At 33.0% G+C, this 15,052-nt stretch overlaps 1 long non-coding RNA gene and 1 other non-coding gene across 2 annotated transcripts; one reads left to right on the forward strand and one right to left on the reverse strand.

The window, feature by feature from the left end:
• Positions 1 to 594: 594 nt before the first annotated feature.
• Positions 595 to 4,051, forward strand: LOC145031214 (uncharacterized). Its single transcript, XR_013676892.1, has 2 exons — positions 595 to 2,835; positions 2,916 to 4,051. It is a non-coding gene; the product is annotated as an uncharacterized LOC145031214 (long non-coding RNA).
• A 6,864-nt stretch (positions 4,052 to 10,915) lies between these two features.
• LOC145033093 (U6 spliceosomal RNA) lies at positions 10,916 to 11,023 on the reverse strand. Its single transcript, XR_013677335.1, has one exon. It is a non-coding gene; the product is annotated as a U6 spliceosomal RNA (small nuclear RNA).
• Between the last annotated feature and the right edge of the window lie 4,029 nt (positions 11,024 to 15,052).

A 15,052-nucleotide genomic window follows, 5' to 3' on the forward strand; every position in this document is an offset into this window, starting at 1 on the left:
GAACACATACGGGACTCTGTGACACCCAAGGAGGCGTGGGATACCTTAATTACTTTGTTCTCTAAGAAAAATGATTCGAAGCTACAACTCTTAGAGAATGAACTGTTGTCGGTATCTCAACGGGATTTAACAATCCCTCAATACTTTCATAAGATCAAAACGCTGTGCAGGGAGATACGAGAGCTCGATCCACAATCCATGATTGGTGAGGCACGAATGAAACGAATCATAATACACGGGCTAAAACAAGATTACATAAGTTTTGTAGCAGTTGTTCAAGGATGGCCTACACAGCCAACCCTAGCTGAATTCGAGAATTTATTGGCTTCCCAAGAAACTCTCGCTAAGCAGCTTGGAGATATGTCCATCAATTCAACGCCAAAGACAGATGCGGAAGCCCTTCATGCTAACAATAAGCACAAAAGTAAAAACTGGAATAAAGGCTCGTCTAGTAACTCAAATCGGCCCAACAAATCAGAAGCCCAGCCCAAGAGAGGGAATGAGTCTGAAAAAGGTGAAGCAAGTGGAAATAGAAAACCTAAAAAGTATGGAAAACGTTTTCCATACAATTGCCATTCATGTGGTCCGAGGGGCCATATGGCCAAGGATTGTCGCACACCTCAACCAGAACAAGGAAACGCAACAACTGTAAGAGAAGAGGAAGAGTGGCATGTACAAGCCCTAACAACATATACAGTTGACGAAGTCAAGAAAAAAGAAGACTCCGTGTTGACAGTAACAACTAACCAATCTGAAAATCGTCTCAATGATTGGATTGTTGATTCAGGTTGTTCAAACCATCTCACTGGTGATAAGGAGAAGCTAAGCAATCCAGTCAAGTACAATGGTAGCAGGGTTGTTGTCATAGCTGACAACTCACGTCACACGATTTCTCACATCGGGAATGTTGTCTTTCCCTCTGAAGACCAGCGATATAAACTAAAACTTTCAGATGTCTATCACCTTCCGGGAATGAAGAAAAACCTTCTTTCAGTCCCTCAACTAACTCCAGAAGGGAAGTATGTTCTCTTTGGTCCATAAGAAGTATATGTGTTCAAGGAATTTCAAACCTCTTCAGTTCCAATCCTTAAGGGTCATAAAAATGAATCGGTGTATGTTTTGTCTGCTGAACATGCTTTTCTTGAGAAGACAAAGGACACTCAAAATGCTGATTTGTGGCACCATCGGTTAGGGCACGTGGGATACGACAAGCTGGAATTAATGATGAAACAGAGGTTGGTTACAGGGTTACCAAGACTCGAAGTAAGGAAGGGCATAGTATGTGCTGGCTGTCAGTATGGAAAATCCCACCAACAGTCGTTTCACTCTTCTAGCTATCGAGCTGAAGCACCACTCGTTCTAGTCCATTCAGATGTATGGGGACCTACTAAACATGCATCAATAAAAGGATTACGGTATGCAGTAACGTTTATTGATGACTATTCCCGTTTTACCTGGATTTACTTTATGAATGAAAAATCTAAAGTATTTGCAAAGTTCAAGGAGTTTGAGGCAGAAGCTGAGCATGAACCAGGTCACAAGGTGGGATGTTTAAGGTCAGATAATGGAGGTGAGTATTTATCAGCTGAGATTGATCAATACTTGAAGCAACATCGAATTAGGCGCCAGCTTACTTGCTCAAACACACCCCATAAAAACGGTGTGTCCGAACGTAAGAACATGCATCTAGCTGAAGTTTTGAGAAGTATGATGCATGACAAGAATCTTCCAGGGCGTTTTTGGGCTGAAGCAATGAAAACGGCGTACGGCGTGTTATGTAATCAACTGGACACCTTCACAAAACCTACAATAGACATCTCCATTTGAAAGGTTACTCCAAACCAAACCTAATGTCCATTACTTTCGAGTATTTGGGTGTGTGTGCTATGTGTTTGTACCTAATCATTTGCGCCACAAGCTGGAGAAGAAGGCCACTTGCTGCATCTTCGTAGGTTATGATCCGGAAAGAAAAGGATGGCGGTGCATAGAACCAAGTTCAGGCAAAGTTCACATTTCAAGAAATGTAGTCTTTGATGAGATGTCTTCATGGTGGGGACCTGAGAATGAACCACTACAAGATTCACAAAAGTTGACCAATAATGTTGGTTTATCTTTAGCAAAGCTGAACTTGACAGATGAAGTGACAAATGAGGGTGTCTCAACTGAAGAAGAAGAACAAGTGATCTCTACTCAACCTGAACAACAACCTCCTAATTCAGAACCCACTTTTGAACCAGCGCTAAGGAAGTCACAAAGAGAACGAAAACCCACCTCAAAGTATGCATACATGTATGCTCGGGTTGCTAAAGTTGAAGATGCTTTTCGAGAACCAGAAACATACAATGAAGCAAGTGAACATGAATAGTGGAGAAGAGCGATGAAAGCTGAAATGGATGTTCTTATATCAAACCAAACTTGGGAGTTACTTCCAAAACCTCACGATGTTAAACACATGTGTTGTAAGTGGGTTTACAAGGTGAAGAAGAAAGTTGATGGAACTGTTGACAGGTTCAAAGCTCGTTTGGTGGCTAAAGGTTTCTCTCAACAACCCGGGTTAGATTACGAAGATACATTCAGCCCAGTTGCAAAGATTACAACCATTCGAGTACTTCTATCCCTAGCAGCCTCTAAGGGTTGGAAGTTGTGGCAAATGGATGTTTACAACGCATTTTTATATGGAGAGCTCGATCATGTTAACTACATGATGCAACCAATGGGGTTTGAAAGTCAAGAACATCCGGAATACGTATGTAAACTGAAGAAATCAATTTACGGTTTGAAGCAATCACCAAGGGCTTGGTTTGGTAAAATCGCAGAATTCCTAGAACAAAACAGGTACCAACTCACTTTAGCCGACGCAAGTCTATTTTTCAAGAAACTCAGTGAGAAAAACATGTTTATACTTGTATATGTAGATGATCTAATTATTTCAGGAGATGAAGAAGGAGAAGTTGAGTTGTTAAAGTCTAACTTGTCCACTCGGTTTAAGATGAAAGACCTAGGAAGGCTAAAGCAATTTATGGGTCTAGAAATAGATTACACTGAAGATGGGATGGTATTACATCAAAGGAAGTACACCAATGATCTGTTGCCTCATGCAAGTCGGCAACAACTCCTATGGACTGGAACGCTAAGCTATATGCCACTGAAGGGAAGAAATTGGATGACCCAACAAGATACAGGAAGATGGTTGGAAGCTTGATTTATCTCACACTAACCCGACCTGACATTGCATTTGTAGTTGGAGTACTTAGTCGGTTCATGCAAGACCCAATAAAACCACACATGGTAGCTATGAAAGAAGTTCTTAAGTACATTAAAGCTACGGTAGGAAAGGGTATACAATTTAAGAGGGAAATCGAGCCTAAGTTGTTCGGTTATTGTGATGCCGACTATGCTGGTGATGTCAATAAAAGAAGATCTACAACCGGGTATGTTTTTATGTTTGGATTAAGTCACGTTTCCTGGTGTAGCAAGCGACAACCAACTGTTCCTTATCTACAACGGAAGCCGAGTATCGGGCTGCTGCTATGGCAGCCCAAGAGTGTGTATGTCTTGTTGAATTGTTGAGAAACCTGAATAAGAGGGTGGAGTATCCGGTGCAACTATGGTGTGATAACATTTCAGCAATTAAACTAGCTCAAAATCCGGTGTTTAATCAGATTGAAGTTCATTACCACTTTATTAGAGAACAGGTATTAAGTGGTGAAATCAATTTGGAAGTGATCAGCTCCGAAGAGCAAGTAGCAGATGCTTTAACAAAAAGTTTAACCGGAGTAAAATTGAAGTAGCACAGTACAAGCATGGGAATGGTGGACTATGACATTGAGAGGGTGTGTTGAAAGTCAATGTCTCAGACTACAATGCAATCTATTTTTGCACATTTATTTTATCGTTATTTATCCAATTAAATAAGTCTAGGTATTGATTTGGTCTTCCTAGTTTTCTGGTTTGTTAGTTGGTATCATGGTAGCAGTGCATGTGCACGTGGTCTTTGTTTCTCTAGTACTTATGTATGTCATTTTTTCTGTTAATGACCCTATCCTGAAAATTTGTTGCAACTTTGTTTTTCCTATCAATTTCTTATTCTTAATCACCTGTTAGTTTCAACCTTGTGCCTTACCTGTTCAATAGTTTGTTACATAGATTTAGTAAGAAATCCTAGCAAGGTTTCGTTGGAGTGTTGCTTAGTATTGTCAACCCTAGTTGAGAATACCATCTTGATAGAAAATGGTAGAAAGACTTACCAAAAGGTAACGTTTTCCACCCTGCCGGTGTCTGATCCCACCAGAGAAGAAGGGGGGAAAAGACGTCATAGACCCAATAATTCTATTTAATGGGGGTCTCGACCATTTGGGTAATAAACCAAATGTGTTGAGTTTATGGATTCCTTTGGTCAAGCTCTATCGATTGATGCATGATAGGAACATTGTTTCTCTTTTCTTTCCTAAGGAAGCCATTGGAAATGGTACATGGACTCGTTTTTTGGGATAATAATTGGTTGGGAGATGGCCTTATTAAAGATTACATTTCCTCATGTTTTAATCATTCAAATTATTAAGAAAAAAAGAGCAAATAGAATTTTTTTTTCTCCGATGATTTCGGGAATTCCAAACCATTGAATATTCTAATAACTTTTGCGCACACCGAATTCAGATAGTTATGTAATCTCCATCTCCATTTAAGTTTTTTGGAAACTGCAAATATATTAAAAGAGGGTACCCCCAACTAGCAAGGAACTAGAAGAGGGAACGGAAAAACAACCATCTCCATTTAAGTAACAAAGCAATATTAAAAGCTTTCAGAATTCCAATTCGAAAAACATCATAAATAGTCCCTGTAGTTACCCAAAATCTTAAGTTTAATCCCCATGATTTAAAAACCTCATAGATGGTCCCTGTGTTTTCAAAACTTTTGACAATTGGTCCTTATTGCTAACTCCGTTAACTTTTGTCCGTTAATTGAGGGGTATTTTCGTCATTTCACACCACAGGGACCGTTTATGATCTTTTCAGTTATTTAAAAAAAAAAAACTAAATATAATTATTTAATATATAAAATCTCTCTCTCTCTCTCTCTTTGGAAAACACACTTGAATCTTCATCAGATGGTGGTGTTACCGGTGTTAACGGGTGGTGGTGGTATAAAGATTCAAACAAAATTCAGTACAAGTGCACCTCCTATCTCTTTTCCAGATTCATACACATCCATACAAAGATAATTTTTTTTTTATAAAGATTCAAACCAAATTCAAAACAAATGCACACCCTCTCTCTTACGGATTCAAAAGCCAGAAATCAGGCGAAAGAAATCTCAGCACAAATCAACATATTTGCGTTAAGCAGATTAGGAGTAGAAACAAATGAATCAAAAATCAATTGGTTATCATATCTTTTGGAAGGCCTCATCGTAGTTATTCGAGAAAGGGATGATCTTAGAAAGGTTTAACCCCACATCAACCCTCACTACCATTTTCTCTCTGTTCATCTCGTATCTTTCTCGTCTTGCAGGTCCAAATCTAGGTAAATAGCCCTCTCCACCCCTACTCCCCTCTTTGCTTCGGTAATCCCCATCTCCATTTTGATTTGCCCCCATTATGAACAACCCTTTTCAAACCTCAAAAATGTATGGAACCTGGATGGGGAGACAGACACGAGGTTGTAAGAAGAAACCACAAAACGGGCCAGAGCATCTTCATATTTAATAATAAAAAATGAACCTGATCGTTATTGATCGAGATCAGACTCGAAAGGGGGTGATGGACTTATGCAACAGACGAGATTTCTATTTCGATCTTCAATGGTTGAGTTCCTTCGATGGCAGAAATGATCTTCGATAAATGAGAATTAGGGGCGATCTATCGACTATCATTCTTCAGATTTAGATGAGATCCATTGTTTTTATGCATCGCCTGAAGTTGTCAGAACCCTAGCCTTCATCCTCACCGTCACTACTGACATCGTTTTCAACTAAAATCCCTAACAAGCGCTTAACACCTACAACAATACAAGCTCCTAGAAGGCAAAGGGATGGAATTCAAGTTTGACAATAGAGGAGTGAAGCATAAGATTGGAAATAAGGATGAACGATGGAATTAGCTGAAACTGATTGAACCAGTGGAGAGAGAGAGAGAGAGAGCGAGAGAGATTATATATTAAATAATTATATTTAGTTTTTTCTTTTTTAAAAAAATAACTGAAAAGATCATAAATGGTCCCTATGGTGTGAAATGACAAAAATGCCCCTCAATTAATGGAGTTAGTAATAAGGACCAATCATCAAAAGTTTTGAAAACACAGGGACCATCTATGAGGTTTTTAAACCACGAGGACTAAACTTCAGATTTTGGGTGACCACGGGGACCATATATGATTTTTCTTCCAATTCCAAGACCACCTTTTTCTTTAGAGTTAAACACCTTATCACACTTGACCCAAGCAATCTTTCGATCATTGTCTTTAGCACCCAAAAAAAAAAAAAACTGAGCCCTTAATCTCTCGTTAATCACAGTCAAAGGCAACTTGAAAACCGAAAAGAAATAAATACCCAAACTGAGCCCTTACGCCTCGTTCCCGAGTTTAACAAAAGAAAAGAAGATAAGAGAAAAGAAAGTCATGAAAGAAAAGAAGAGAACGGAAAGGAAAACAAAATTTTCTTTTGTGTTCCCGAGTTAGAGAGAAGCGGAAGGAAAATCAGTCATTTTGTTATTTCTTTCCAAATCCTTCCAATTCGGAGGGAAAGTGATCCTCCAATTTCCCTCAACTTCCTTCCAATTCTCTCCTTTAATGAAAATCGGGAACACCAGTTTCTTTTATTTTCTTCTTATTTACACCCATTTTCTTTCCTTTCTCTCGTTAAGTTGAAGTCGGGAAAGGGCTGTTAATCTCTGGTTTTCCTTGAAGGAGGGCTTCAGGTTCTATTCCAGGATTCAAGTTATTTTTATAAATAAACTTCATACTAGTAAATTTCCAGCATTGCAGTTAATTTTCCCTTATAAATTAATGTTATTAGCCAAAAAAAGAGGCCATGCCGCCATGGCCCTCCAGCCCTACTAGTGTTCCGCCACTATTTGAGGCGTACCGTTGAGGTTAATGGAGTTATTGTTAGGGACCATATTTATTTACTAAGTGATATGATATAAAACTAAGATCTAATGTGATATTTATTATTATTATTATTTACAGTTGAGGGCACCTCCCTCCCCCTTAAACTGATGATATCAAAAATAGTATGCATATTGTTTCAAGTTTGTATTTTAAAATTAACCATAATTTAAAATTTTAAATAATAATCATAAGTGTTGATAAATGATCTGATCGTATGAATTGAATTCTTAGATGATATTTTTAGGGATAATGACTTAAAAGAGTAATATATTTTTCGATTTGTACACATTTGGTCATTGAGTTTTTTTTCGTCCACATTTACCCCTCCAACTTGTTAAACTATACACATTCAATCCTTATGATCGGTTACTCCAGGTTAGTTGGTAAAAATGACTTAATAGGGTAATACAATTCTCATTTTGTACACATTTAGACCTTAATAGTTTTGTACACATTTAGTCCTTAATATATTTGTACACATTTAGTCCTTAATATTTTTTTTGTTTCAAAATAAGTTATTTTTGTTTTTATACTCATTCAGTACTTATGAATGATTTCTTTAGGTTTTTTTCACGACATCTTATGTGGGACAATCATTGATGAAGTGTGTGGGGTTGTTAATGTTTATGTGTATCGTCTCATTTTCACAACAAAATTTTTTCATTTTTTAAATAAGGCAAAACTCCCTAGTTATAAATCCATTATTAAGAAAAAACATTTATTCCAAAATACATTTATCGAAAATCAGAGTAATATATGAAACGTGGAATCTTCAATATTGTTTATGAGTGTGTACTTTCATATCTTCGCCTTCCCACGATCAACGATAGAATCTAAAAACATAAACAACTGAGTAAACATAAAGTTTAGTGAGTTTCCCCCAAAATACGTGATACAACAAACGTATTATCATGTATAACGACCCCACATCCATCAGACTGGAAAACCTTGGCCCAAGCAGTCATTGAATTGGAATGCCAATATGCAACAGGTCTAATTAGTCATCGGACTAGAATACCCAGGGTTGCCGGCATACCGCCTTAACCCAACCGCTCTTCTTGAGCATCCGTGCCTATGGCTTACATCTGGCCCGCACTACAACATATAGCAGGTCCACCTCAACCTATCCCACCACCATATGGCTATCTACGTAAGATGTTGTGAGAAAAACCTAAAGAAATTATTTATAACTACTGAGTGAGTACAAAAACAAAAATGACTTATTTTGAAAAAAAAATATATTAAGGACTAAATGTGTACAAACATATTAAGGACTAAATCTATATATAGTGAGAAATATATTACCATATTAAGTCCTTTTTACCGGCTAACTTGGAGTAGCCGGTCATAAGGACTAAATGTGTACAGTTTAACAAGTTGAAGGAGTAAATGTGGACGAAAAAAAATCAGTGACTAAATATGTACAAATCAGAAAATATATTATCTTTTTAAATCATTATCTCATATTTTTAAGATATATAATCTACTATTCAGAAATTAAAAACTTCAAGAGATAAATTTGAGAGTAATTGATTTCACAAATTTTCATTATGCTTTATTTCATGGAATCAATGATCCATATATAGATAGTATTTTACAAACAACAATCTTACAAACGACAACATAATGGACTAACTATAGTTAGTCATAAGATATAAAGTAACTATTGTTAATCATAAGCAAGGTTCTAAAAGGCGTAAGGCGTGGTGTAGCGGTAAGGTCAAACCTCAAGCTTAACGAGTTATGGCGAGCTATGACGTTTTTCAAGGCGTGATGTAAGGCGACGATTTTGTATTAATTTATAATTATATTACCTCATAAATATAAATTTATATCAAATATACCTAGTTTTTAGAAGTGTTATATCAACAACTAATAACAAAAAGTTAATAAAAAACATAATATTTGTATGTCCGATTAGAAAATGTATAAAAAAAGAGAAAAAAACGTGTCTCAAACGAAAAAACACGTGCCATAATGCGCCATGGCACACCATATCACACCTTGCCACGCGTCACGCCTAACAGTAACGTTATGAAGCTTTTCGTAACGGCAACGCCGCGCCTCACGCCATGGCGCGCCTTGAGGCCCGCCATGGCGCGCCTTTTAAAACACTGATCATAAGAGATATCTATGCTAGACATATACATACTTTGACATTATTACATATAGGATGGGACACATTTATTAAATGCTACTATACACATAATACATTAGTATTATATATTTATGAATTGATATATCATTATTGTTATAGGTATTGTGCTTGTTCTTCTCTCTTCCCCTAAATTTGTGTATTTCATCTATATATATATATATATATATATATATATATATATATATATATATATATATATATATATATATATATATATATATATATATATATTTCATCTTTTACATATTCTTTCGACATCTGTTCCCAAAATTTTAATGTTAAGTTTGATGTTCATATATATATATATATATATATATATATATATATATATATATATATATATATATATATATATATATATATATATTTTGTCTATCGTAACATATATCAATCAATAAAATTTATTTAAATGATATGAACCTATCATACATAGGTGGTATGGTATCTACGGGGTTCTTTTTTCATTTTCTTCAGTAAGTTTTATGTATGTAAAATGGTTTAATGAATAAGAATGTTAGTCTTTATAAAATGATTTATACGTAAAATCTGTTTTTTTTTTTCCATCTAAAATTAAATAAACTGTTTAAATGAAACCAAAAACGACATTATTGTCGGAAAAAAAAAAAAGCAAACTATTCAACAATTTTAACAATATTGATGTAGGCATAACATTTTTTTTTTTTTTTCTAGATGAGACTAAAATATCATTTCACTTTGCATTCCAAAAATGGATAATGACTTAGGAGGGTAATAAGGTTTTTAGTTTATCCGTATTAGGTCACTAAGGTTTTTTTTGTGCGTATTAGATCGATATGGTTGTTATTACCGTTTAAAAATAGCCCTTTTACCGGTTTTAACAGGCAAAAATGACTATTTCTAAACGGTAATAACAACCATATTAGTCTAATACGCACAAAAAAAAAAACCTTAGTGATCTAATACGGACAAACTGGAAACCTTATTACCCTCCTAAGTCATTAACTCTAATTATTTAGAAAACATGCTTACTAATCAATGTGACTGATTTGTTTGATAGTTGTTTCCATTTTAACTTAATTCACAACCCTGCAGAATTTCTAAGTCCAGAAACTCGTATGATTGATGATCTTCATTACATAAATATTCAACCTTTTATCAATAACTTCTTTTTTGTCATTTAAATGTTTACATGAACACATCCATATGTACAAAAACAAAATCTCACTTTGATACCTCCCATCAATGTCTACATTTGATAACGAATGGAAATGTAAGACCAACAGGGACTTGTAGAGGATGTCTATTATCAATTATTTTATAAAAAGCAAAACCGTAACCTGAACTAAGAAACTGAAGTTGCAAAATGAATAAAAAAATCAGCACATAAACAAATACATACATACTATATATAACACCTAAACGGAAGTTTATAAAACATGAAACTTAATGACAGAAAAAGTAAAAAACTTAAAGGAGACTTTATAGAAAGAAAGATCACCCTTACTTGCCACAAATGGTTGAAGATATCAACAAGAAGATCAATCTGACCATAGAATCCACATGTTGTCTGATCATGACTTTAGTAGGTGAACTACTGAAACGTAAGAATTGCAATTGAACTTTATTAACATTTGAAAAGGGAATTAGGGTTCCAGAGAAGACGACGAAGGGTTAAAATTTTTTTTGGACCATTTCTCGATTTGTGTGTGTCATCCTTGCGCAGGGGCCATGCTAATCTTCTCTGTATTGTTCCAATTTTATCGGATATCCCCAAAGGGACGGCTATAGATGAAGTGCTTCGCCATATAGAGGAGTAGCATGTTATATGGGACGACGCGAGTTCTAAACGAAGTAGTTTACTGTTGATGGTCATATATTCTCAATGTCTTTAAAATTAGGGTTAACGACTTAGGAGGATAATAAGGTTTCTAGTTTGTCCGTATTAGGTCACTAAGGTTTTTTTTGTGCGTATTAGACCAATATGGTTGTTATTATCGTTTAGAAATAGTCTTTTTTACCCGTTAAAACCGGTAAAAGGATTATTTCTAAACGGTAATAACAACCATATTGGTCTAATACGTCCAAAAAAAATCTTAGTGATCTAATACGGATAAACTGAAAACTTTATTACCCTCCTAAATCATTATCCCTTCCAAAAAAAATCACAATAGCTTTTTATCAAAGTTTAAGGAACTAGAAGAGGGAAAATGGCAAAAAGTAAATAGTAAATTATCAAATGTATTGATATATTAAAGTATCTATTCAGCTTTAACCTATCATGTCATTCTATCCCCACACACATACATTAAAAAAAAAAAAAACCATATCTAGTCGTTCCAAAATAACTATATATACTATATATAACTATTAAATGCTTAATTCACTAAGCCGATTAAATAAAAAGAAAACCCCTAAATAAAATATTTAGAAACACCAACACATCAATTAGCAACTGTTGCCATCTTGCTGAATATATATATATATATATATATATATATATATATATATATATATATATATATATATATATATATATATATATATATATATATATATATATATAGGTTCAGGTTCATTTGAGACATTCTAATTTTGTGAGACCGTGAGACTAAATCTAAAAATAATTTTAAAATGCAAAATAAATAGAAAAATCCAAAAATTATTTTTTTAAATATTATTTTCGGAACTTGAATTAACTAAAAAAAAATTTTTAAAAAATAAAAAAAATTAAAAAAAAATCCCGATTTTTTTTTTGAAAAATACGTGAAATATTCTAAATAGAATATTCCACTGACATATTCTAAAAAATAATTTTAAAATGCAAAATAAATGGAAAAATCTAAAAATTCTTTTTTTAAATATTATTTTCGGAATTTGAATTAACTAAAAAAATAAAAATAAAATCTATTTTTTTGAAAAATACGTTAAATATTCTAAATAGAATATTACACTGTACATATTCTAAAAATAATTTTAAAATGTAAAATAAATGGAAAAATCAAAAAATTCTTTTTTTAAATATTATTTTCGGAACTTGAATTAACTAAAAAAAATTTTAAAAAAAATAAAAAATGCGTCTCACGGTCTCACAAAATTAGGCCGTCTCACATGAACCTAACCCTATATATATATATATATATATATATATATATATATATATATATATATATATATATATATATATATATATATATATAAGTAGGTTCAATTGAGAAAATAAAAAAGGTTGAGAATTTGAAAATTATTCTTAGCCACTCATTTAATTAGCATATATATATATATATATATATATATATATATATATATATATATATATATATATATATATATATATATATATATATATATATATATATATATAGGTGGGTTCAATTGAGAAAATAAAAAAAGGTTGAGAATGGGGGAATTATTCTTAGTCACTCATTTAATTAGCCTCTAAACATAAAGGACACGGTAACAAACTTGTAAATATGATATAATAGCCTTCAATCACAAATACGTAAGTGTAGAGAATTAGATAATAGTTGAAATTCATTCGTTTTTTGCTCTTTCAATCCAACCTTCAGTTCTGCTTGAACACGAACATATCTTCAACATCTACGATTAATTATACTTCCAACATCATTAGAACAACATCATCGATAATCAACAAAAAATTCAATTCATATCATTCATTCAACATCGTTCATCAAATAAAACATCAAAAATTAAGGTTAGAAAAAGATCAAATCATTTTTTGTTTGAAATTTTTATATATTTATCTACCAATCTACTATTTTGTAAGATTTGAATAGTCAAAGTATCATATCTATCACATTTTTAAAAAAGTTAACTTGTATGCACTCCAACTGTTTGATGAAATGCATAAACTAAATTACCACATTATATTCACATATGAATATGTTTTCTCACCTGAATCAATATGTGATTATTAAAAAACAAAACAAATATGCAAGCCTGTATGTTATTCATATGTGAATAACATATAAAAATTATATATATTTCTGAAAACACATTGTAATATTCATATATGAATATATTGTGCAATATTCACATATGAATATACCAACTATTATTCATAAGTGAATATACGATCTAATATTCACAAGTGAATATATTATGTACTATTCTCATGTGATATATCATGTAATACTATATAATATTCACATATGAAAATATCATCTAATATTCATAAGTGAATATACCATCTAACATTCACTAGTGAATATACTATATAATATTCACAAGTGAATGCATCGTCTAATATTTAAGTATGAATATATACTATGTTTAGTATATGCTATATTCATATATAAATGATACTTAAATTGTAAAAAACATTAATCATAGTTTTTATTCATAAGTGAATAACGAATGTACTGTAGTAAAAACCTGATTAATTTTTATTCACTTATGAATAACGATAGCTCAAAATATAACTTTTTTTTTTTTTTTTTTTTTTTTTTTTAATCTTAAAACTATATCAATATGGATGTCTATTTGTAGAGAATAAAAAAACATGAACTTTGGTATATTTAAAACCATTTTTCGATTAAAATAACTTCTTAAAAATTAAAAAAAAAACCAAAAAAACTATATTTTTGTATATATTAATGTAATGTTTAACATAGTTTAAGGAAACATGTTTTGTTGGAAAACACATGTGCATTCCTTTCCCATTTCTGCTGGTACGTTGAAGGTGTTTGCGAGAAAAATAAATGATTGGCTGAGAATGATTCCCCAATTCTTAACCTTTTTTTTCTCAATTGAACTCTCCTCTCTCTCTCTCTCTCTCTATATATATATATATATATATATATATATATATATATATATATATATATATATATATATATATATATATTGCAAAAATAAAATAATAAATAAATATAAAAAGGGTATTTTGATAATCTTAACACATCTAATTATGGTAAAAGAAATCATTCAATAAATATCCCCTAAAATAAAGATATCAATTAAACCTCACAAAACCATCGTTTTCATCACCATCACCACAGAAGGCCTTGAAATCGCCAACCACAATCAGGTTTTTAAAACCTTCATTCCACACTTCCATCATTGCCAACAACAACCATCATCGATACTGTAACATCCCAAAATTCAAGCCCGAAAATTTCATTTTTGAATTAATAATTTAGTAAACATTTTACCAAAATATGGTCAAATAACAACATGTTTCAAAATCATAATGTTGTGTCCCAAACTATGACATCAAAAGTAATAAAAATCAAAGTATAATCCCAGAAACTCAATGCAGAAACCCTGTGTGTGTGTGTGTGATGTGCTGCTACACCGTCGACTTTTTCCCCTTCAACGAAGAGGTACCTGAAACCAAAACCAAAAATGTAAGCACAAAGCTTTGTGAGTTCCCCCATCATACCACATACCATAGAAAATCATCGGTATCTTTCAACCGGTAACCTTCATCGGTATCATTCATCGGTATTTTTTAACCGGTAACCATCATCGGTATCTTTCAACCGGTAACCATCATCGATATCTTTCAACCGGTAACTGGGGACTATTTCACCCCCTACTACTAGCATACAACAATAGATAGAAGCATATAGTTAGGCATATACGGGTACTGACTTACCCTTTGGTCCTAAGGACCACTGTTAGGGAAACTAATCCCTACTATACACATAACATATCATACAGATAAATCTCATGACCAAAGCACATAACTAGACGAAGATTATTATCACAAAGACAATCATCTTCTAAATACTCCTCTTTGGTGGTCCGACATTGTGGCCTTAGACCCACCCCTATTGGAAGGTAACTC

This window comes from Lactuca saligna, chromosome 2 (genome assembly GCF_052625555.1).
Source record: "Lactuca saligna cultivar CGN05327 chromosome 2, ASM5262555v1, whole genome shotgun sequence".
Classification (NCBI taxonomy): Eukaryota; Viridiplantae; Streptophyta; class Magnoliopsida; order Asterales; family Asteraceae; genus Lactuca; species Lactuca saligna.